The sequence below is a fragment of the Ambystoma mexicanum genome, chromosome 5q (assembly GCF_040938575.1).
Source record: "Ambystoma mexicanum isolate Mex_15411 chromosome 5q, UKY_AmexF1_1, whole genome shotgun sequence".
NCBI lineage: Eukaryota > Metazoa > Chordata > Amphibia > Caudata > Ambystomatidae > Ambystoma > Ambystoma mexicanum.
In genome coordinates, this window is record NC_090933.1 from 1,109,596,495 (window position 1) to 1,109,623,230 (window position 26,736).

Here is a 26,736-nt window from a genome sequence, read left to right on the forward strand (position 1 = left end):
ATTTCATCAGTTGGGCTCATGGACCCTGGATTGTTCATCTGTACATAGTTCACCATTGGATTGTTCTCTTCTTTTTTTATTTTCACCATGGAGCAAAGGTTTTCACTTTCTTTTTTCCCTTGGATTTGCTTTGTTGGAAAGTGACTTTGGACACCATTTCTTTTGGATTTCTTTGGATAAAGATTTTCTTTTTTTAAATTCTTTCATGGACATGCAGCTTTTCTTTTATCATTCCCATTGTTGTGTGTTGGATTTTGATTACATTCATGTTGTGTTTAATACATTTTTTTCTTCATACTTCGATGTGTGTTATTATCTCATTGGTTTCATGCATGTCATGATATGGGTTTTCACATTCACTTGCACCCATTGTGTGTGTGTGACGGACATGTGTTCATTTACATACTCGCCATTGGGGTTGTATCATGTAATTGCCTTTTCTATGTGGGTGGATGCAATACTTGGTTGGGTCTTTGGGCTGGGGAGGCTGGCCATAAGGGACGAGATTGAGGATCGTCATGACCTGGGGGCAGGGGGACATGAGTGGGACATGAGTGGGGGCCTGCTGGCAGGTGCCCTGCACTGCTGGGGGGTGGGGGTGCAGGGGGACATGAGTAGGACATAAGTGGGGGCCTGCTGGTAGGTGCCCTGCACTGCTGGGGGTGGGGGTGCAAGGGGACATGAGTGGGGGCCTGCTGGCAGGTGCCCTGCACTGCTGGGGGGTGAGGGTGCTGGGGGACATGAGTGGGGGCCTGCTGGCAGTTGCCCCTCAGTGCTGGGGGGTAGGGGTGCAGGGGGACATGAGTTGGTGATCAGTAGTGCAAGGTGACATGTGGCTTGGCTGGGGGGCATGCCCATGGTGGATGGGCTGCCTGCCTGACATGACCAGGGGTGCAGGGCAGTCCTCTGTGGTGTGGGCTGCCTGCAGGGACTGTGGAGGGTGTAGAGGGAACACCTGGGAGGACCCACACTGCCAATTCACGTGTAGGACTCCCCTGCACCCCCGAAATACACGTACACTGCTGGAATCACGTGTGAGACTTCCCGCAAACCCCAGGAATACACGTACCCTGCTCGCACAGGGCCCTTTCGCGTGTGAAACTTCCCGAAACTTACCACAGGGGACTACCCTGCACCCCTGGTCATGTCCCGCAGGCAGCCCATCCACCATGGGCATGCCCCCCAGCCAAGCCACATGTCACCTTGCACTACTGATCACCAACGCATGACCCCCTGCACCCCCACCCCCCAGCAGTGCAGGGCACCTGCCAGTAGGCCCCCACTCATGTCCCACTCATGTTACCCTGCACCCCACCCCCAGCAGTGCAGGGCACCTGCCAGCAGGCCCCCACTCATGTCCCCCTGCACCCCCACCCCCAGCAGTGCAGGGCACCTGCCAGCAGGCCCCCACTCCTGTCCCCCTGCACCCCACGCCGCAGCAGTGCAGGGCACCTGCCAGCAGGCCCCCACTCATGTCCCACTCATGTCCCCCTGCACCTCCACCCCCTAACAGTGCAGGGCACCTGCCAGCAGGCCCCCACTCATGTCCCACTCATGCCCCCCTGCACCTCCAGCCCCCAGCAGTGCAGGGCACCTGCCAGCAGGCCCCCACTCATGTCCCCTTGCATCCCCACCCCCCAGCAGTGCATGCCACCTGCCAGCATGCCCCCACTCATGTCCCCTTGAACCCCCACCCCCCAGCAGTGCAGGTCACCTGTCAGCAGGCCCCCACTCAAGTCCCACTCATGTCCCCCTGCACCCCCACTCCACAGCAGTGAAATGCTGATCTCATGACACAAACCAAAAGTCAACTATGTACATCAACACATGTCCGTCACACACATACACTGGTTGGCATTGCTTGTGTAAACCCACATTTTCACATGCATCAACCCAATGAGCGAATACCACACATGGAACTAAAAAATGAAAATGTATTATGTACATGAAATCAAAAATGAAATGAAAGCATACCAAAATATGAAACATGAAATGAAAAGCATGTGAAAAAGATGAATGAATGAAAATGATAACCAATCCAAAAAAAATTGAAAGAAAAACAGTCCAAAGTCACCCTCCAACAACGCAAATCCAAAGGAAATGTAAAAGAAAATCTCCATTGCTTCATGTTCATAATTAAAAAAAAAAGAGAAATCAATCCATAGTCCAACTATTTACAATCCATTGTCCAGAAAAAATAAATCCATTGCTCCATGTCCATAATGCAAAAAAAAAAAAATGAATACATGATGAAACTGTATACAATCCATTGTTCAAGGATGTAAAGGGTCCATGATCCCAACAAAACAAATGAAGCCTACCTAACTACCTAAAAATAGAACTATATGCAAATTTGTGTGGCGTTGTCCATTGACCACAAATAAAAGGAAAACGAAAAGGAAACCTAACTCTAAAAATTATTTACAATGGCAGCGGGCTAGTCCGACGGCTCACTTTTGGATATCCCGGGCCAGGGCATCATCAAACTGCTGCTCAATGTCCTGGAGGCGGTCCTCTTCCATGGCCCCGAGGGTGTACAAGGACGACGACATGTTCTCCTCCAACTCCCTGCGAATTGCCTCGAGGCACTCGGCCCGCCTTAGGGCCTTCCGCATGGAGTTCTCCACCCTGACCATCGTGAGCCGTGCCTCTTCTGCCCACTGCCGCTCCGCATCTGTAGCATGGCCTAACCGCTGCCACATGGAAGACACTTCCAATCCTGTGTCCTCCTGCCCTCTGGCCGATGCCTGCCCCTCTGATGTCGAAGGCCCCGAGCCATGATGGCTCCCACCTTGTTGCTGCTGCTTCTGTGCCTCTGCCTGTGCCCTGGCTCTTGCTGCTGTACATCCTCCTCCAGCTGGGGTGCAGTTGTTGAGGTGGCCACCCCTGCTGGATGTCCGACTCCCGACTGTGGCAGGGATGTGTCCTTCACCAGCCTGGCCGCAGGGTCAGAGGCAGCGCCACAGGGTACCCAGGTGATACATGGGTGGGAAGATGGCATGGAGAATGACTGGGGCATAGGGGGTTCAGTTGAGGAGGGGATCGGAACAAGGTCCAGAAAACGGAGGAATCCGGCCCTGGTGAGCTGTCCCAGTAGGTCAACGCGGTCAACGAGCCATTCGAGAAGACGTGGAGTCTCCTCATGAAAAGACTGCAGGTCACCTCGCATGGCCCGTTGACGCAACGCCACCCCACCCAGGACAGGCTCAACCCGGTCCCGGATAGCCACGTCCCCATGGAGAGGAAGGCCAGTTGTTGTAAGCGGATCCCCTCCCTGAAAACGGGTCTGGACGTAGGCATCCCTGCTGGTAGGGGATGATGCAGTCACAGGATCGGGGACAGGATTACACGCAGGCACCTCCGCGGTGGCCTGTGCTGCCTCCTGTCCCTGCCCCTGTACTGCACCACTAGTACCAGTGGAATCCCCACCTCCAGACCCCGTGTCTGTCCCTTGCATGGCCTCCTCCTCCACCAAACCCCCCACCAACCTGGATGACTCTGTGCCATCTTCCTCCGTCGCACCCTGTGGGGTCTCAGCTGCCCCTTCTGCTGCCGAGGAGTCCAACTCCGACCTCCGCCTCTTGGACCTTCCCTTGGCAGCTGCGGCCTGGGACGCGGCACCGGACTCCTCACTCCCCGACAAGATGACAACCTGCGTCTCCGGCTGGCAGGATGATCCCTGCCGCTGTGCTCCACAGCACCCTCTCCGACTTCTTCAGTTGACGCTGCAGACAGGGAGACATAAAACACAGGCATCAGGGCACTGTACAATGGACTGATACACACATGACAGTTGCACATGAGTGGCATTGTTTAACTACAGACATGGCATCGGACTCCACGACACACATGTCATTTTAACTCACACACATGAACATTTCAAGAGCAATATTGCACCATACAGCACCATCCATACACATACAACAGCATGAACAGCCAAAGGTGAGCCTGACATCACATGAAACACAAGGAGTGCAATAGACATGCACACATGCCACCACACTTACATGCATGTCTACATCTCCTCTGACTGTTGCAGTGATGAGATCGCCATACATGTCACATCTGCCATTCATCCATCTACATATCAGTGTCACGTGCATCCATGTTGCATCACAGTTGCACACTTGTCAGATACACATACATGCACATGTACACAGTGCAGATACATGCATTATGACCCACCATCCATGCCACAACCATGCCAATGTATATACACAGAAATTCAAACATGTGTGCTCCCACACCTGCATTTGCCCAGCATGCTTACCAACACATACACCATCAATGTGTCTCACAACTGAGAGGACTCACATGTGGCAGCCTCACGCCCATGTTCATACACATCCCTACATGGCCCTACATAAACACATGTGCAACCTGCACACTACTGGCACACCACGACACACACAGCGTACTATCAACATGCATGTACACTTACCTCTCTACTCCAGATGGGTCTGCCTCTCAAGGATCTGGACATAGAGCGCTGGGAATATGCATTCCAGGACCCTCATTTGATGGTTCGACAGCTGGCCCTGGTGCCCCTTGGCATCCGCTGCCTTAGCGAGGCGCCGGGCCTTGTTGAGGGTCCTGGATCTGAAGTCCTCCCAGCGCTTCTTGACATGATGTAAGTCACGGACTGCAACCCCCTCCGCGTTGATGGCAGTCACGATGTACATCCAGATCCTGGTCCGTCCTTCATTGTCGTCGCGCAAACTTCCAAAGAGGGCATCATACTGCCCCAGGACTTGCTCCACCAGGACACCAACTTCGGTGGCAGTGAAGCTGGTGGCCCTCTGCCTCTCTGGTTGGGGGTTGCCAGTGCTGCCAGATGGTGTTGTGCCAGACATGGCAACCCCAGAGGCAGGAGTGGGTGGGCAACCTGGTCCTGGGGCTGGACTGTGGAGCGATGGAATGCCAGTCGGGAGTCTTCGGTTCCAGCAGGGGTGGTCAAAGCAACTACACCCCTGGATGACGTGCAGGCAGCAAATGGCAGGGCACGTGGGCAGCAGTCAGTCAGGCAGCAGCAGAGTGCAGGTGGGAGCGTGCTGGGGGCTCTGGGGGGCAGTAATTCGGCCTTCTGGGCAGGAGCGTGGTCTTCCGTGTCTTTTCGCGTGGCCAGCTTGATACGGAGTGATTTGGCACGTGAAAAAATTGCACGTCAGCGTAAAATTCGAGGAAAGGGCCTTAGCGCGTAAGTGCGTCAGCACACGTACGCGGTTCCATTGGACCAAAGGCCCTTAGCGCGTAAGCGCATAAGTTACATTACGCGCACGGGTGTTTCCCTCATAGCACGTGATGACACAGCACACGTGGAAAAACTGCACGTCCGAGTGTCATTGCATGTAATTGGAGGAAAGCGCCCGCTTACATGCGTATCTGATGTGTACATGTGGGCCGGTTTAAAAGCTACGTGTAGGATGCCATTTCATTGTACGTGCTTTTCGTGGGGAGCGAGTGGGTGAAATCTGTACTTCTTGTCGTTCACGCGCAATTACTTCACAGCGTTTCTAGTTCGTACTCCCTGTTACCTCTGACAGCTTTTTTCTGATTTTTTGTTGGGCCTGTTTCCTCAAACAGAGTTCATTTCTCCTTTTGTCCTGTCTCCTCAGACAGCGTATAATACTTCTTTTGGTGGGGGTGTTGCCAACGCGCACACGCGCATATTTTTCACATTCTTTTTCCAGGCAGACAGTGAGTTCCGCACATACTTAGCAACTGTGCTTGCCCCGTGTGTCGTGTTCCCCTTCAGAGGTCATTGTAGGATACGTGTATTACGCGTACGCTTAGTTTTGTGTTTCTGGGTGCCACAGCATAGTGCGGGTTCATTTTTTCACGCACGTGGTCTACGAGGGGTTGTGTGCACTTTCATTTTTGATTTTGGGCTGCCCGTGCGTTGCGTGACCCGTCATCTTCCCCCAGCGGTCTCAGACAGCCTTGTTAGAGCACTAGGGTATGAATTCCATCTGGTATCCTATCCCTTTGACCCCCAATTGCCCAGGACAATAGTTTACTGCAACTCCCATACGCATAACAACATCAGTGTCATGGTTGGGAGGCGACCAAGTGGTAAGGGAGGCAAAGGTGGCCAACCTTCAAAAGGTGGGTGTGGTGGGCGCGCTAGGGGACGTGGCCGGGATTTGCAGGGTGCCCCTATACCCTCATGTGTGGAGGAACAATCAGGGACACCCATGCCCCCCTCATGGTTGAGGGAAACGTGGCCGACACCATCCCAGTTTAGCCCCTGTTGGACCAGCCCATTGTGGCACCTGACCTGGCACAGGATGACTCCCTGGCTGACTTCCAGGTCAGCAAGTCTAGGCCACGTGTAGCGGTGCAAGGTGTTGTCACCAAGCCACGTGGATCTGGGGCAGCTATGTCATCTGCTGCCCCAAGTATGCAGGGTGGGGAGGCTGCAGGGGCAGCTGCAGCTCCATCCGCCCCAGCTCTGACTCTCCCAGCCAGGACAGTGTCAGTACAGGTCCATCAAACTGACGTTCCCGCTGCCAACATTACCCTGCAACCAATGCCTGCATCAAGACCTATGGTCATTGTGCATTCCCACACTCCTACTACCCAGTCCACCGGTGATTCTGCCCCTACCGACCAGAGCGCCGAAAGCCACTCTGGCTCTGCTCCACCTTTAAAGAAGAGGAAGAAGGATGCTCTGGCACGGCAGGCTGAGACCCCAGACACGGCTACACACTCTGGTACCTCAAGGAAGCCTTGCTTTAATGATCCGAGACTTGATGCACTTGTGGCCTATGTGTCGGCACATAGCCACGAAATGCTGGTGACTGCAGGGCCTAAGACCACAACTGGTCAACGTAAGGCACACTGGCAGATCATCGCCGACGGCATAGGTACCCTTGGATTTGTGAGGCGCACAGCTAATGATTGCTACAAGTGGTGGAATGACCTGAAACGCAGAGCAAAGAACAAGGTGGCCTCAAATTATGCGGCTACTCTGGTGACTGGCGGTGGGTCTCCACAAGAGCACAACAAACTCACTGAACATGAGTCTGTTGCTGGGGCCATCGTCACAGATGAACAGATCCAAGGTGTGGGAGAACTACCTGATTATGATGCATTGTCCGGTGAGTGCCCATGCATGTGTGTGTAATGCATGTGTATGTTGTTTGGGTGACGGGTTCTGATTGAGTGCCAGGTGAGGGTGTGTGTGCCTGAGTGGTATGGGTCACCCATGTGCTTCATCCAAAACATTCAGCGGCCTTGGATTTGGGTGTGACAGTATCCCTTCTGCCCACAGTAGTAATTTAGCGCAACATTACGGCAGTTGCCCTTGATGTGGCATCTTGCAACAACATTGTTCTGTAGCTTGTCAGGCCTATTTGTGTGCTATGGTGCTAATGCCTGTTTCCATTTTTTGTCTTTCATGTTTTTGCAGGGGATATGCACTTGATGCTGTTGAGATTGAGGAGATGGTGCAGACCCAGGAGGGATCTCAGGCACGACCGGGCACCAGTGGGGGACGTGGTGTGGTGGTGGGTGAGAACCCAATCTTGCTGCAGACCATCTGTCCAGGGGTGCCTCTGGGTGCACCTCCCCAGACCTCTATTCAGGTGCTGATTCGGATGATGAGACTTATGTGCCGTCGCAGGTAAGTGTTTCTGGCAGGGATTCTGTTCTGTCCAACCCACCTGCACCAGGGGTAGAACCCTCTATGGGGATGTCAGTGTTGGTAAGTCCGCCTTTGGCGGTTACGGATGCAGGGTCACACTCCACAACATCTGATCCTGTTCCTGGGCCAGCAGATCAGAGGGGGGATGCAGTCCTGCAGCCTCAGGCAGTGCCGGCACAGCAAGGCACAGATCGCCTTGCCCCAAACAGGTGTGGTGCCCGCCGACGCGGTGGCCGTACGCCACCAGGCAATACCGCATGGGAACAATCCATGTACGTTATGGCAACCCAACAGGCAGCATCAGTTGAGATGATGGCTCAAGCAATGGAGAGGGTGGCCACTTCCATTGTCTCCCCTAAAAGGCAGATGGAGCAACTATAGCAGGCAACAGACTCCATTTGCCAATCACACAGGGAGGACATGTTGGTGTCCAACAGGGACAGACGGGCGGCACTGGAGACTCTACGGCCCCGGCGTGTTGCAACGTTGTGCAGGACACATGCTGCCACTATGATCCTGCACACTACTGGGGGAGCGTATAACAGCTGCCCGCCAGAACGGTCAAGGGAGCGAAAGCGTGACTTGAGCACTCCGAATGTGCACTCCACTATGCCCCGGGTTGCAATGCGTGCTGGTTGTATCTTACCTTGGGTGGCGTGGTAGGGTTCCGAATTGGTGTCATCATGTGGGTGCTCAGAGGGTAGGCACTGTCCCCTGGGGAGGTGTTGATGGGTATCATTAGTGGGGCTGTGGCATTTATACTCACCGAGCAGCCATGTATGATATGATATGATATGATATGGCATTTTTAACTGGCCTATACACAAGTGTTTCAAGGCGCGACGAGGCAGGGAAGGGGGAACAAGGGGAGACAGACAACGATCCTACTAGGCCAGGTGTCATTCAGATCGCGCATGCCGCCCAGCTTCTAGGTCCCGGTTTAGGGTTGACATTCTGTAAATAAAACTGTTGTGGGTGGACCCTGGATAGTTGGCATATACTGAGGTGATGATTACCTTGGCATCACATACTACCTGCACGTTGATGGAATGACCGTGCTTGCGGTTTCTATAGATGTGCTCTGATGCCTTTGGGGGACGTAGAGCCACATGGGTGCAATCAGTGGCACCTAGGACTTTGGGGAATTGTGCCACCCCGTAGAAATCCTGGACGGCAGCCTGCCTTTCTGCAGGTGTTCTTGGCAGGTATATGTGCCTGCGGACGGATGGGCGTGCAGTCATGATGGCCAAGACCTGGTGTAGGCAGTCCGACTGCGTGGCCTGTGACGCCCCCCCCCACTATAGCATTTGTCCGCTGAAATGATCCAGTGGCCAAGAAGTGCAGTACATTGAGGACCTTCTCCAGGGGGCTGAGTGCTTGGGAGCACAGGGTGGGTGATGTGAGGTCATCCTCCCACTTACTGACCTGGTTGAGTATTATGTGAGGTGGAAACCTATATCTCCCATACACCTGGTCATCAGGCATCCCAAAAAGGCTGGTTCTGGGTGTGAAAATTCTGGGCCTGACTATCCTCCTCCTCCTCCTGTGGTATCCCACGACCACTGCTGCTAGGAACGGTATATTCATCCTGGCTCTGAGCTTGTTTGTTGTTTGCGCGCACATTTATGCTGCGCGGGTCCACGTACGCCTGCTTCCTGCTGGCGTACATGTTCTCGGATTAGCGCATCTTTTTTGGCGCACGCGTTAGCCCCGTTCGAATCCATGAATACGTGTTTTTAACGTGTGTGTGGGCGTTCCGCGCATTTGCCTCCTGTACTTCCCCTGTGACGCCCACATTTTCACATGTTGTTCCCCATTCCGCGTGTCATGCCCTCTGTTCCTCCTACTTTTGTTGTGTGGGCCGCGCTATGTGCGATTTCGCTGTGCGCGTAGCGCATGCTGTTTGGAGACGTGTGCGCCAGCATGCGCCACACAGAATGTTGGTGCACATCCTGGGATTTACACACGCACGGACTTCCATGAATCGCTTTGCACGGGTTTTGCTGCGATTTTCACACTGGCACTGCGATTTGCACGCTTTCGCACGCTTTCGCACGCTTGCGCTGAAAATTTCAGCGCACATTAATTCCTTGAATCGGCCCCCAAATTTTCACAGTAACCCCTTCAAATGAAAATGTTGTGGATTACATGTGTTTTGCAGTTTGCCCGAAAGTTGCAAAAGAGTGCTGAAAAAATGTAATACCATTTGAACAACACCAAGGATCCACCAATGAGCCACATCTAAAAACGGTCAGACAAGTTAACTAGAATGATGATTTTTGGTGAAATGTTTACATTCAAATCTAATACTATATGAAGCTGGAATCCCACAGCATCCACCACTGTGTTGCAGTATACATGCAAAAATCCCACAATACAGTTACTTCACACCCCTAATATAAGATATATAACCTTTAATAGAAACGGAAAAGAAATTATGTTTCTCCAAAATAAAGATAGCACACAGGTTAAGCACTCCCCCTGCAACACTTCCCTCAAACACCTGCTGACGAAATTCTTTGTGGATGGAAAGCAGTGGCAAGGAGTCAGAAAGAAGAGGGAAAATCAAATTTAAACTTCAGCCCACCACCCCAAGATGGAAGGCCAGAAAAGGAAATGAAAACCTTCAAAAGGAGCAAAATGGCATAATCAGATTTTACTTGTTACTTGTATCTCAGTTTACAATTGCGGTAGGATAGCTATGACAAAAATGTGTGTGGCTACACTTACATGATAAGGATATTTACAGACTACTGAACCGGGCACCAAAGTAAAGTGACACAGATAAGAAAATCGATTTTGAAAAGGAAAACAATGCAGAAGAAAACACACGTGGCAGAATTGCAACTCTTATTTTACACAGGTTTTAAAATGACAAGTAGCTAAGAAAAGGGGCTTAGCTGTCAAAATCGGAAATCAGTTTTTGGATGAGAAACAAAGGCACATATCAGACAGGATTCAGAGGGAAAGGGAATATTCTTAATGGGTTTATATTTGGAGCTTTTATGGGAAAAAGGCAAATCAGAATTCTTTAGAAAAGCGCACTACATGGGCAAATTCGGTTTTTGTTGCACAATGACAGGTTCCACTGAGGCTGTATTTTAATGACTATATTATTACGGAAAGACACTGCGCTCAAGGGGGTTAATTTCGAATGTTAACCAGCTTGCACTATGTACCTTCTTATAGGGGAATTAATACATTTATTTCAAAACAATGCTAAGGACTTATACAGATAACTGAAATAATTATATTAGGAATACACTAACTGATATGACTAACACAGAATGATACTGGCAATTTGGGATTTTGTATAGGAGTTTAATAGTATTTGAATAGGATGCAAGGGTAAAAAAGTGGGATATACAGTTTTTGGGTCATGGGTGATATGATACTTACAAGATAAGCTTGAGTTTGTGAATTTAGACAGCCAACAGGGCCTCTGGACAGTGGGGCCAAGGATCTGGTCACTGGGACAGCGGGGTCAAGAGATCTGGTCACTGGGAAAGCTGGGCTCTCCTAGATGGGATCAGCTGCCTTTCCTGCTTTCTCCCTGGATTATTGGGTATGGTTGGATCTGGAGGGGTGATTCTGCCTGGATCCCGATGGTCCTGTCTGGATGGAATCAGCTGCCTCTGGATCTGGTTTTTGAGTTTTTGAATATATCTTGAATATCCCTTGTGTCTCCAGCTTATATAGCCAGAGTGACATCATAGAATTAAACAATCTGGGGGGAAGGACTCTGGACTTACCCCTCTACTGGGATAGGCCAGGCTACTGGTGTTCCCTCCTCCCTCCAGGATGATTGGTTCAGGGGAAATTACATAATTTTATGTGTGTGCATTTATGACTTCCTTTGTTTCCCCAGGGTTACTTTTTACAAAAATAAGTTACGGAGCAAAACTTGAAATCTATACTAGTCACCATCATAAGAAACAGATATGCAGATTCCATATTTCACAGGGAATCAGGCAGTCAGATCGCCAACTTTGTGCGAGGTAGCATCGCTTTTGGGCACACTTTCGCCATTTTTAGGAGAAACATAATATTTAAAATGGCTACACATATGGCCATTTTGCATATTTTCACCAATTTCTATGTCTGTATCATTTATACTTCACCCCGAAATGAATTTTCCCTGCCATTGCAGTTCCCCAGGTGCTAGGAACATGTGCTTCGTCTCTTTCGGTTTCTTCATAACTCACATAAAATGTTGGCATAATATAACATTACTGCTTATTCAGGGCATTGGGAGAAATGTCTTAATATAAAAAGTTATTTAAAGTCAATGGGCTGGATTAGCCACATTTGTGGGCGGTCCTTCAAAACCCCCACAGCCAAATTGTCTTCCCCATGGTCAGTCTGAACAAAGGGTTTCCATGATGCCCTTTGAAGCCATGCAGTTGGGGCTGGGGAGGGCTGTCAAAGGAAATCAAACCTCTTGGTGAAAATGCTAGTTCCCCTTGGGTCCTTTGTTCCTTTCTGTAGGGATGCCAGCCAGTCTGACAAGGCTGCAAACTTCCACACTTTGGGCCTTTCAGATGCCCATGGGGGCTGGTTCCCTTGTGGAGATAATTATTTTCCCAGGGGAGGCAGGGCACCTTTGAAGTAAGTGCCTGGGCCAAACCTGTTCTGCTGGTTTCAAAGTTTTTTTTCTTTCTTTCAAAAGAAACCAAGACTTTTTGGGAATAAATATATAATGTGCATTTTAGAGCACAACCAAAAACCCCACATATTTAATCCCATTTCTATGTGAGCACAGGCTGTAATTGTATTTCACTTTTAAACAGCATTCTCCTGATTTGTAAAAGTACCGTTTTACACATGGGTTCCTTTTTCTTTTATGTCAAGTTTACAAATGCGGTTTCTGCCGCACACAGTTTCTTGTTAATGAACCTTCTCAAGGGCTTGTACAGATACGGTCAGTTTCTGGACACACAGAGATATTCTGCCAGACATTTCTTTGAAATTGACATGAGACAAGAGAGAGAGAGCTGCACTATTGCTTTCCTTTGCAGTAATTTGAGTACACTGGTCTATTTCAAAAGGAAATCATAGCTGTTTTGACTTAAACAGAATTATTTCTCAGCATGTACTTTGTCAGTGAAAATAATGCTGTTCTGGAAGGTTTTGCCTTACTTCGTGGCAATCAGATGAAATACACAGCATGGCTGAGTTTAATGGAGCAAAACCTTATGGTATTTAAAATGAAAGGAGGACAATTGCAATGCCATCTTGAATGCAGGGCATTTTTCATGTGCTTGATTTGAAGCAAAACAAATGCAGCCATTCTCTGGGGTGACAGTATTTAAATCTCATCCCACATGTGCCAAAGAGAACACAACACAGCCGTGTTTGGGTGAAATGTTGAAATGTGGTGTTGTGATAAAGGGAATTTCTGTTAGGGCTGGTAAATGTACCCCACAACCTTGACCATTAGAGTGTGGATAATTCTCAGATCTTGTCAGCTGTAATTAACACTGAAAACATGCTGGCGTAACTGATGTGGAGCTTAGGAGGGATCACGGCCATAGGGCAAGGGGATCCTATTTCCAGCAATGTCTATATACAAATCATATCAATGACAAAGTGAAACATGCAAAATCAATGCTTCTGCGATTGCCTGGTGGAGTCCTGCAAACAGACCCGCATGAAGGGATAATAGCCTCGGCCCATAAAGACAGTCGAGCCTACCTTGAACTAAAGTTCACCAAGGAATGTGGGCAGGAACGTGCAAAGAGCATTGCCTCTCTTATTAGCCACCTATATTAAGATATTGAATGCTGGCTGTTCCCCCAGCTGGGCCTAAGGGCAAGGATGATGCTCTTAAAAATTATGGTTCTGTCTAAACTCCCATATGTTCTCAACGATATGTGGCCCGGAACTGGGAAACAATATTGGATCAAAAAATATGGTTTTTATTGGAAAAAATGCTCTGGAAAAATAAGAAAACTCTTTTTACCATGACAATTCCTAATTTCCCACCAAAAAAAGAGGTTTTGTTCTTATGAGCATCAAGGCCTACCGAGGCATCTTCATACCTAGGCAGATATGCAGTTACTACCAAATGTGCCGGTGCTTCTGCCTGCCCACTCCCATGGTGTCCTATTGGACACCAATGGGAATGGGGAGTTACCAAGTCTGCCACCTGACTTCCCACGCCGCTGGGACTTGTAATGTCCCAGTTGAACTGAAAAGTCAGATGGCGGATTCAGTGCTTCCGGGTCGGCAGCAACTCGCCGGTGGCACCGACCATTTACCGCCAACCTCAGAATGAGGCCCTATGTCATCACTTGATGAAAACGTGAATGATTGGAAAAAAGAGCTTGATTGGGATATCGCCATATAACCGTGGAATGGTATCATAGCAGACTTTTTTTGAATATCAGCAAACATGCAGTGCAGACTCCATTTGGTGCCACCTCTGCAACTGGCTACATCATGGTTGGTATCTGAAGAGATGTAATCGTGTTAGGAAAGTTAAATCTGTAACAGGGCCTAGGAAGAGTTAGTGAGGAATTCTTGTGGCCATGGGGCTTTTGTTAATACATTATTTTTGGGTAGGTGGTGATGGGAATTTACTGGATTTTGGAGATGATAAAATAACTGAGAAACCCAGATGCATTTAGTAGGTAGAGGGAAAGACCAAAGCACAATGAAATCCACATAATCCATATTTTCGACAGCAGGAAACAGCAGGCCCATCTGATGGGAGCCTCTGAAAAAAAGGTCAAACCCAAGATTTTTGATTATTGAGGGGTCTGTGATATATATGGGTGTTTATATAACGAGAAAAAAAGAGGAGAATCACAAACTTCCTCCTGCTCTTGCACAACAGTGACTTTATATCGTCATACCCAAAAAACTAGTATCCAAGAGTGACCAATTCTTTTACCTCTTGTACACCAAGAAATCTACTATTTTCACATTGTCGGAACACAGAACCATATTGTATTATTTTCTGCATTACGGTTTCCTGTGTTACACACAACCATTTCTCTTTCAATAAAAAACATATAGAACGTAACAAATCACAAAATCACATATAACACATTGGCTTATATACACATCATATCTGGGTTGAAATAGCGCAAAAAATACAACAGTGTGCATCGTTACCACAGCCATGTCCTACCAGTAATGCAGGATTTAGCGCTGGTTAACGAAAGGATCTGGAAGCACTAAGTAGCATCTTGAATGTTTTCCCGATGGAGACTTTGAATCGGTGCATGCTCCCATGCATGCACACCACAAGAGGTGGTAATAGCAAGCTGGAAATATTTGGTGCTCTGTGGAACACGAAGCCAAGAGAGTGTACAGATGAAGAACCACTGCAATACATTAGAAAATCATCAAGGAAAGGTACCGATGCCTCAGCGTGACTTATGCAACACCTCAATATTGTAACCTGTCCTTGCGCTGTCCATACAATAATATTCCATACCTACCTGGCTTTAGAAGATTAAAGATCTCACAAGATTATTCACTATTGTCTTGACGAAGGCCCAGTATCAATATCAAGAAGACCACGTTTGGATGTGGTCTATCTCCACAACTTATGGCCGAAATGCACCACGTCGACACTATATCTGCAAAAATATCCCTTGTGAATTAAGGATACATTAGAGGTGACAGGGAGTTAGCATCTCCCAGAGATAACAAAGGGGTTAGAGTAGAAAAGCCTAAGAAATTACTATATAGAGCTGCTAATAGATAATCTGTGACACCAATCGAGAGGCTTTAAATTAGAGAATGCCAAGCCCTCGAATTTACTGTGTATGTTGAATTGTATACATGATTGTTTTTCTGTCTTCATGAAACCCCACTCAAACGTTACTCTGCATAAGAGATTTGTTAAAGCTACACAAGTTTCTATAACTATGGAGAATGGAGTAGAAAGTACTCTAAAGCACACTGTTGTATTTTTGTGCTGTTTCAACCCCGATTTGATGTGTTTATAAACCAATGTGTTACATGCGATTTGGTTATTTGTTACATGCTATATGTTTTTTATTGAAATTGAAATGGTTGTGTGTAACACAGGAAACCGTAATACAGAAAAGAATAAAATATGGTACTGTGTTCCGACAATGTGAACATAGTAGATTTCTTGGTGTACAAGAGGTAAAAGAATAGTTCACTCTTGGATACTAGTTTCTTGGGTATGACAATATAAAGTCACTGTTGTGCAAGAGCAGGAGGAAGTCTGTGATTCTCCCGCTTTTTTCCATCTCATGAGAGATCACACAACACATTCTTCAAGTGATGAAGATGTGTGTTAAAGTCAGCTACAGTGGAGGAGACGGAACAGCATGGTGAAATGTGGTTATGACTTTGACTCTGACCGTGTATCCTTTATTATCAAATTATCTGGCTCTACCAATCCGTAAAGGCACTTTCCAAGTGCTATTATTGTGCTCACAAACTTGGATTTTCTGACTCAATGTATTTGGGTTGTGAAGCTTTACACGCCATCTGGGACAGGGTAAGCAAAATCCCTCTGGAGGCCGACTCCCCCTTCGGGGATAGGACAACCTCAGAGAGGGACTTAAGTCACCATCCCTCCACCCAGACATTAACTGTATGGGCTATGTAGGAGCTAAGGTGTATCAGAATCCTATGATCCCTTTTTCAACTGCCTATTCGGTTTCTGATCCAAACTTGAACCAGTACTCATAGAAGATGGCAGAGAGATGATGGGCTCAGCCTCCCGGAGGAATGCCACTAAAGGGGCCTATCAGGTAGAGAAGATGTAGCAAAGCCCACAGAGTTCAATTGTGCTGCAGTGAAAAGAAGAGGTGTGCGGGATAGAGGAGAAATAACTCCACACCCGCCGCCCCGGCTGCCGGCGTGGTCTAGGCGAGTGCAACCAGGCCACACGGATGAGTAACAGGGTCTGTCTGGTGTGGCCATGAGAACAGAGATACTCATAGGTCTGAGGCAAATCACCAGTTTAGAAGCAGCATTGAGAGTTGCATGTTGAAAGAAGGCGAAAGATGAGTCATTACCAGCAGATGCAGAGCCCAGTTGACGATTCATGTAAGCAGCTCCGTGGTGAGAGGAGAGCCATGTGAATACAAACACCTTGCAAGGAGCACCAGTCACCAGAAACAGGTACGCATTGGCTTCAGAAGAACAGGAGGAGGGTGGCAAGGTGAGAGGAAGAGACTATTCCCAGAGTGGGGATCAAACAGAGAGGCTGCAAAGTGGGAATCAAGATAGACAGCAAGATAGATTGGCAGCAGCAACCTGCATCGTGCATCGCAGCCCCCACCAGATCTCTACTGGTAAGGCCATCCACGACTGCAACGGATCCCTCCCACCAGCTCTATTCAGCTGTGAGCGTTAATTCCCTTTTTCCCCCGCAAGGTTCACCAGCCGCAAAATGGTGGCATACTGCTGATTCCGTGTACACGCATTGCTAAGCAACAGCTACTCGCGTGATTGGCCGTTGGCTTTATCTTCACCGCCCCGAAACTGGAAGGCGAGAGCCGGCCTCGATCTCAAAGGCCCGATCTACAAGGCTCTTTGCCTGTCCCTTGCCTGTCCATGGCTGCCGGGGCCAAAGGGCCAGTAACGCTGCCCAGTTCATGCCACCTCCAAGGCTCCAACTACTCTCCGCCCCTTGGGACACCAGTTGGATATTCGCTTTCCATGAAAGGTAGATCAACACCAAATTTTTGCCGGACCATTCACTGTCTCTGTACCATAGCTCTGCTCGGGTCCACACCTCAACACTCTCGCCGCTCGGCTTATTGACCTATCACCACCACAGTTACTGCCCCCTCTGACGAAAACACCTAATGACCAAGCACGCACCTCTACAGCTTCTGAGCCAGTGCACCTATTGGTCAGCCCCCCCACTTGCTACACACAAGGGCTACGGTCATGCTCGCGGCACCCTTATGCCCAAGTTACTATCTCCACCCAACCTACCTGCAAAACTGCTGTCCACTGCCTGTGAACGCCTCAATTGCACCTGGTCCCCCGGACTTGCATACAGAATGATCTGCATTTGCCTGCTGACCTTTCACCTACGATCGCCTCGTCCCCCCACTATTCAGTGCACATTGGCATGCCATTGATGCACACCATAGGACAGCTTCCCACTGCCAGTGATCGCCCTTAACTAGTAATGCTCACCTTGCACTACTGCACGCCATTGTACCTCTGCTGCCCCTGCCTAGTGGCATTTAAGGTACTCTACTGCTCACAACTGATTTGTACTGTTGTATCTGCTGCCCCTACCTAGCGGTATCGAATGTGCTCTATTGCTCTCCACTGATTTGTATTGTTGTGCCTACTGCCCTATCTAGTGGTATTTAATGTACTCTACTGCTCGCCACTGATTTGTACTGTTCTATCTGCTGCCCCTACCTAGCGGTATCGAATGTGCTCTATTGCTCACCACTGATTTGTACTGTTGTGCCTGCTGCCCCTACCTAGCGATATCGAATGTGTTCTAGTGCTAGCCACTGATTTGTACTGTTGTGCCTGCTGCCCTACTTAGTGGTATTTAATGTACTCTATTGCTTGCCACTGATTTTTACTGTTGTGCCAGTTGCCCCTACCTAGCGGTATTGAATGTACTCAATTGCTCACCATTGACCTGAACCTTGTGCCTGCTGCCCATGGCCAGCGATTGTCTCCCCTCTCACCACCCCTACTCTGCCCATATCCACCCAACCCACTATGTTAGGACGTTTATCCTCTATAATGTTTCCTTTCTGCATTATCTACAACCTAATACCCTGTTCAGAAAGTACCTTCATCAAATATGACAACGGACTAGCCAAACTCGCCTGCCTGCCCGTGCCACTGGCCATCCCTTGCCCCACCCCCTTTCTTCCCACCATATCCCCTTTCCCTGGCCCTATGGTGCAGAAATCACCAGATCCCAGAACCAACTTCTCCAACACTACAACCACCAATGCCAAACCCACCACCTCTACGCCAATCTCCACTAAACCCACCCCTAAAACCTCTTGCAAGGCATTACCCACCCTGGGTATCAATAGATTCAACAGACTCAGATATCGCACCAAACTTCTCCATCTCACCAATCTTCCCATCTTCACTATACCCCTATCCCCCAAAATAAACACCACACCTATGTTTCACATCCACAATAATCTACTCAAAGCTGCAGCCAAACCACAAATAATCACCAAAGTCACTCCTAACCCTACGCCACTACCTGACAACACTTCCCCCATAGACCTAACGCAAAACCTCAAAGGTGCATTCATTAATGCACGGTCACTTGGCGCACATGCTATAGAAATCCACGACCTCATTATTGAACAAAAAGTAGACTTCCTAGTAGCATCCAAAACTTGGCTACACCCCTCATCAGGCCCTCTACTAGCAATCGCCATCCTCCAAGGATTCACCATACTCAGGACCGACAGAACCTCCTCCCAGGGAGGCGGATTGGCCATAATAGCTAAAACTTCCCTGCAGTTCATAGTCTGCCACATTGATGAAACACCAGGCTACAAACTCCTTCTAGCTAAATACACCTCCAATCCCAAAACAACCACCAACTTCCTAGTCATCTATAGAGCTCCGAACAAAAAGACTCACCCAGAAATAGATATCCTACTTCTACTCACCCCTTATGTCAAACCAAACACTAAATGCATCATCCTAGGAGACTTAAACCTAGGCTATAATGACCCCCGGGACCATGCAGCCACATCCTTCCACACAGTCATGCAGGACATGAGCTTCTCACAACTAGTCAAAGCCCCCACCCAAGACAAAGGCAGAATATTGGATTGGGTTTTAGCTCTTAACACTCAAATTGCTATCGACTCCATCCTTCTTAATGACTGTTCTGATCACCATATCATTAGCTTTACCCTCTGCATTAACTCCACACACCCTAGCATGACCAAAAAACCTGAAACCTGTGAAACCACAAATACCAAAAAACTCTCAGCGGATAACCTCTCTCCAGTCCTCAGAGAAGCACTGGCCTGCATCTCCCCAGTCACCAACAACCCTACTTATCTGGCATACTGCTACCACCAATGCCTCTCAGCCACCATCAACGACCTAGCCCCCATTACAACTAAAACTCGGAGACCAGACAAGCGCACCAATTTCTGGTTCAATGAGGAACTAGTCTCCCTGAGACGCACGAAAAGAGCACTAGAACATCGACACAAAAAAAAGAACACCTCAGATTCAGCAATAGCTTTTAACGATGCCAACAAAATCTATAAAAAAGCAGTAAATGGCACAAAGAGAATGCCCTTAACCTACGGATCACCAATGCCTCCTCCAATTCCAAGGAGCTATTCTCAATTCTTAGAGAACTTGAGAACCCCTGCCAAGTTACAACCCCTATCCATGACAGCAAAACTTGGTGCACCACAATCCAAGAAGCACTAGCATCCAAAATAACTCTCCTACAAAAAAAAAAAAAAAAAAAATACCAACAAAAAATGTATCCTCACAGGTAAATCCCCTCCATCCATCATAGAAGAACCCTCAACTGCCAAGCCATGGGGGCAATTCCACTTCACCCCGTTTCACAAAAAACAGTACTAGACACTATAGCCAAACTAAAAGCCTCCAACTGCAAAGAAGACCAATTCCCCCCACCTATTCAAACTTTGCGCCCCCACCCTCACTCCCATCATCACAGAATTTGTCAATGCCTCATTCAACTCCAATACAGTACACATCAGCATAAAAAAAGCCTGGGTGACTCCCCTCCTGAGAAAATCTACTCTGGACCCCACCATCCCCACCAACTATCATCCCATAACAACCGTCCCAATCCTATTGAAAATATTTGACAAAATAGCATACACCCAAATCCAAAACCACTTAGAACAACATCAACTACTGGGCGCCAGACAATCAGGATTTCGCCCCAACCACAGAACCGATACTGCACTCCTGGACCTGAAAATACAAATGGATGCCACCAGAGACTCAGGCAAACTCTGTCTTTTAATGCTGCTGGATCCCTCCGTAGCATTCGACCTAGTCAACCATGATAAACTTTGCATCACTCTGTCCAACAACTTTCACCTATCCAACAATGCTATCAAATGGATCAAATCATTTTTAGCCGACAGAAGATCTAGAGTCTCTATTGGCAAAGAATCAGCGGACCCTATTCCAGTCCCCCTACGCATTCCCCAAGGTTTTTGCCTATCTCCTACCTTCTACAATACTTTTTGCTACCCTGGATGCCATGGGTGTCATCTACACCAACTTCGCAGATGACACCCAGATCCTCAACCCCTTGTCGGGCAACCACGAACAAGAATCCTTTCTCATTAATCAAATCTACGCTCCAATTCAAAATTGGATGCCACATAGCAGCCTCTGCCCCAATTATGACAAAACTGAGCTACTCATAGTCGGTTCCCCTGAATTAACTCCCTCCAGCCCGCCTATGTCTCATTCACCATTGACGGCACCACAATCCGCATACTCAAGCAGATCAAAAACCCTCGGTGTCTACCTAGATGCCAACCTACCTATGACAAAACATGTAAACTCCCTCTCTTCAGCCACCTCTTATACAAATCCAATCTGACGAAACTCCAACTCCTGCAAAACAAAGCCCTTCAAGCAGCACCAGGCATAAAAACGTCATAGCACATCTCCATCATCAGGAAAAATAACCATTGGTTACCCATTCATGCCAGGGTTGTATTTAAAACCCTTTGCATCACACATAGATGCATCGCTAATACAGCCCTGAAATAACTCAACAACACAGTCACGAAAAAAACACTCAGCAGACTCAGCAGACTCCTTAGATCTAGTAACCGCTGTCTCCTGGAAATCCCACACTTCAGAAGCTCGAGAGTGGGAGGCAGTAGTTTCAAAGTCCTTGCCCCCAAACATTGGAATGCCTTCCCGTCCCACATCAAGAATGAAGTCTCTCACCAGCAATTCAAAAAGTCAATTCAAATCTGGCTTTTCAACCAATTCTAACCTATCCAGACAGCCCTTTCTAACTTCCATACTAAGCATTTCTTGTATCGACTCATTTCGCGTTGTGTTTTGTTTACCCAACTCTACAGCCTCTAATGTAAAGCCTCTAACGAATGTATTACTAAACTGCCTGTAACTACGCTGTGATACCTCCTGGTCTGGGCATACAACAAATGTAATAAATAAAGAAAAATAAATAATAAATAGAAAGAAACCCCAGAGTGGAGGGAATGTATCGAGGAGTGGGGAAAGTATGGCAGAGTCCTAGAGTGGGAAGCAAGAGAAAAAGAAAGGCCAGAGTGGGGAAGAAGGAGCCCCAGAGCAAGGAGAGAATGAAACAGTCTCAATGTGGGTAGGAAGTCAGCAAGGAACCCCAGAGTGGGTGAAGAACAGAGCAGCCCCATATTGGGGACTAATACATAGAGAAACCCCAGAGTGGGCAGAGAGCAGAGAAGCCCCCAAGTGGGAAATAGGAAAGATACATACCTCAGAGTGGGGGAGGAACAGAGTATCCCCAGATTGGGGAGAAAGAAAGAGAACAGCCCCAGGCAGGTAGGATGAGGGGTAAGAAAGATGCATGAAAGACGAAAGTCTCCCCAAAGGAAGATTGACTGTGGGACTCTGTGAAGGACCTACCTGGAGTCCCGAGACAGCACTCCATCACTCACTACACAAACTATATATAAAGTGAAAATTTGAAAATAGGCAAGGGCCTATGGTAAAGAGACAAAATGTGTGGTGTCAGAAGCAATAAGCCATCCTTTTCATTGGGCAGTGTCCCAGAGTATAATTTGGTGGCATTTGTATTTTCCTTTTAGAGACAGGGAAAGAAATTAGGTTAGAATAGGATTCTGCACTGAGGACTTAATTTCTGTAAGACACCCTGATGAGCATCCTTTTACTTGTTTCCTTTTAGAGTATGGCTAAGAGTCTAATGCTTAGGGAAAGTATAGGCCTAAAATAAAAGTATTCGAAGATCATACCTCCCTGTCCATCTTCTGATTATGACTACCACTGGCTCTCCCAACCGTCGTAGCTGCTAATCCTTTTTTCTACGTTCTTCCAGTGCACCATGTACTCCTTTTTGCCCTCTTGCCCTGTTGCTCAGTCATCTAGAATAGGTTAGGGTGGTGCAGGAGTGTGTGCTTCCACATGACACCCATATCTAGGTACTCATTCAGCTCACTGACAGAATGCATGCAGTATATGCTTACATTCCTCATAACAATGTCTTGCCTGCTGTGATCAAATAGCACCACATCATCAGTTTTTCCACAACAAAGAGAAGACTGCACTGCCATCGATGGTGCCATTGGGCTCATTGAACTGATCATTGTGTCGCAGCCCAGAAATGTTCCTTTTTATCTGTCTTCTGGGAGAGGTTGCATATTACACTGCCTGCTCCCATCCTGACAATAACCTTCTCTTGCAAACTGACATAGTCGTACGCCATGACAAGATGGATAGTGATGCCATGGGTGTGAATTCCTTCTGACCTGACCCACCTTTCCCCCTCCACACAGGCAGTCAATGGTGCAGTGGTCCCATTCTACGCTTCCTGAGCCATCTTCTGCTGCAAGGCCTCTAGCTCCTCCACTTGCTGCCCTCAGTCTCCTACAGCATCACCCCTTCCTCCTACTTTTCCCTCTGCTCTTCATCTGCAACAATGTGGCAACATCTCCCTGCTGCTACTGGAGTTACCGTCTCCTCGCCACCAACAACAGGGTATAGGTTCTCGCCAACCTTCAGCAACTAATCCTTGAGAGACTCTGTAGATGCCATGACTTACTCTGAACTGGTGGCATATTCTGTTAGTAATGGTATGGGTAAGTGGAAGGAGTATTATCAGCTACACCTCCACAGAGGCACTCTACCTTTTCTCACTTTCCCCCAGCGTCTCTCTGTCTCCAGAGCCCTGGATCTCTCTAGACGACTTCTGCAACACCTTCTTCCTCAACCTCCCTGCTTCTGCCTTAAGCCCTCTGCAACTCATCCAGAACAGGACTTCAAGAGTTATCCTTGTCCTCAAGCCCAGGGACCACATCTCTGCGGCACAAAAATCCCTTCATTGTATCCCTGTGGCTGCAAGGATCAAATTCAAGACCCTCTGCATTGTCCACAAGGCTTTCTGCGGCCTGGGACCTACTTACTGGAAATGCTGCCTACCTAAATACTGTCCCTCTCAAGCCCTGCACTCATCTACCTCCAACCTTCTGCGAGTGAGCTAGTTCTCCAAGCAGAGATTTGGAGGGAGATCCTTATCCTCAGCAGGTGCCATCATCTGGAATAGCCTCCCTGCCACCCTCTGTGTTGAGCCTGATCTTCATAAGTTCCGGAAACTCCTCAAGAACTTCCTCTTCTCCTCTTCCTTCTCTCTTCCTTTACCCTGCTAACCTAGCCCTCTGCTCTTTACATCTCTCTCCTCTTCCATACAGCTTTGCTGACCGGCCACCAGGTGCACCTCAGAGTCTCGCAGGTCCCTGGCACGCCCGCCAGTCCTCTTTGCACTTACTTTAGGGCCCTGCACCGCATCCCCATCACTGCACTTCTGAAAAAATCCAAGAGAGCTTCTCTCTCTGCACTTATCCCAGTCTCTATCGACTGGGTGCACTTGGACCCCCCCTCCCTTGACCGTCTTGCACTTGCACAATCTGAATGCATCTCTGCCTGAAGATCGTCTCTCTGTTCTCCCTTGTCTTCACCCCTAAATGTGCACATGAAAAGAAAGGCAGAATTGCCGCCAGGCCTACATGCTGTAACTCAGCTGTTAAATGTATCTTTTTCACTTAGTCTGCCTGTGCAGACCATTATCGTCTCAGAAATTCAAGGGGTCTGAGTGACTGTTGTTTTTTCCGTATGTCTCCACCCTCCTTGAGCGCTTTGAAACACTGCCTGTGTATAGGCACTTTATAAATAAACAATACCATATCATACTAAGTGTACAGGGGTTGCCCCATGAAATATGCGGCTAAGAATTTGGCATAACAGCCAAGCAATGTGACGGGCCAGATCTGAATCACTTGATGGAAAATGGTCTTCGAAACACAGAAATAGTAGAGAAAGTAAATGAGCACAACACAGGCAGACTTCCCAGGTTAACACACACAGGTGTCTCTACAAACATTGGAAAGGTATCAGGGACATTTTCACTTTTTTCCATTTTTGGGGTGACACAAATGGAACTGGGAAAAGTACAAGGGGGTACGTTTAAAGAGAGGGAGCCTAAGGAACGAATACAACCAGACAAAAGGGGTAAAACATGGATTAAGACATATCAAAAACAGCATGGACAACTTAAAAATACACCCACAACTTTCCTAGACATTCCAAAAGCAGTTGAATTCATCAATAACAACCAGTTTGTCAAGCTTTTCCTGTCCACTCTTAAGTCAATAAACAAAACAAAAATCGCAAAGCAAGCAGGAAGCAAGTTGGGTCTTTTAAAGACCCTCACACATTTCAGGAATGTATCAGGGTCTCTGGTTGGCTGGTCAAACGCCTCTCTTGAGTTTCAGACCTTGCAATTGGACGGCAGTCCTTGAAGCCCAACTTTTGACTGAAAGCACTAGTGTGTAAATATTTAGACGGGCCAAGCATATAGAAAGGATCATTTTCTATGCTATTTAGATTTCTGGATCATTAAGCTCATATGAGATCAGGTCGAAGCCTCTATCTTCACTCCCACTTGATCACCCCCAGCCACATTGCTCATGCTGAAAGTAAAAGGAAAAGGACTAAGGGCCCGATTGCATGGAATTATATGCTTGGGAAATAGGGAAGGTGCGCACCGAACTGCGTGTGCAATCATGTTCATCGATTCATGCAATCAAAGGCACAGGACTTTTCCAAGACTTGTGTGGAGTCCACACAGGTTGGACCTGTCTCTGCGAGCCATCAAGGCCCTTGCATGAGACATTACGCAGACCGTGGGCGTGGCTTGCGCAAAGAGCTGAGAAGGGGGCATAACACAGAAAATGGGGAAGAGAATGCAAAAAAGTGTGCGCTTTTTTGAGGGACAGCCCACAGGCAGTCCTTTGAACGCCCACAATTGCGTCAAACAACACATATTCATAAAAACACCCGGGCAGCCTCTTGGCATAGAAATGACCATGCAAATCTCTTGCTCTCTAGGCCACCTAAAGGTAGGTGTAAATACACTTGTGCATAGGAATCGCAGCACGCAGGTGGGTTTGAATGTCAGATTTAGGGGTGCATTTACAAAACCAGGGTTCCGATCTAATTTACGGGTGTGCGTATGTAGACTAGTGGAGTGCAGGAATGGTTTACAGGGGTTTGCATGCAGATATTACGAGTTTTATCAGAGTTATGATAAATCATATGCATGTTGTTGGAGTGCCGGTAACAATTACGGGGAACCCGAGCAGTGTCCCCGAGATGCTTTCATCCATCCATGGAGCACGCACGTTCCTGGCTGTTTTTTCTTTGCCTGGGGGCATATCGTGGGAGTTCCGAGCACGACGTATGAATACAGTTACATTCTATGAATATGCGAGGTGCGCATTTTTCATTCTGCACGCAGGCTTGTGCAGTGTCATTCTCGGTGTGCAGCAATTACGGGACAAATGCTCACTTTCCAAAAGTCAGGCCCTAAATACAGCATTTTGTCATTGGTGGGAATAAATATGGACCACCCCTACTATGCACAATGCTAATTCGCTCGTCACTAATACCAAACAGCAGATGGGCTAACTTGTTGGACAATATGTATGCCACACCTCCTTAAAGCCACCTAGCAAGTCCTTAAAACCAGCACAAAGGGGTGTGAGAATATTTTTTTAGACACAAGTTCAATTTGTCATCCTTCAGCTTTCTCCTTATATCCACCTGTCTCCAGCTGCAACAATATATGAAACTTGCAAGCGGTGTAATATACAACTTGCTGGATAAACAATGTGTGCTCAAATATGAAATCCTCTAGTTTTGTTTAAAAAGAATGCATCTTTCTATTTTATCTGAATCTCTACACGTCGTTTGCTGCCTATTGTATTTCAGTGGTTCAAACTGGTCCGATACTGTATAGTACTTTGCAATTCAGCATCTGTATAAGTACTCATATTTCTTTGACGCAGACCTGCCCACTCCCTGCGGTAGGCAGCTTCATGTTA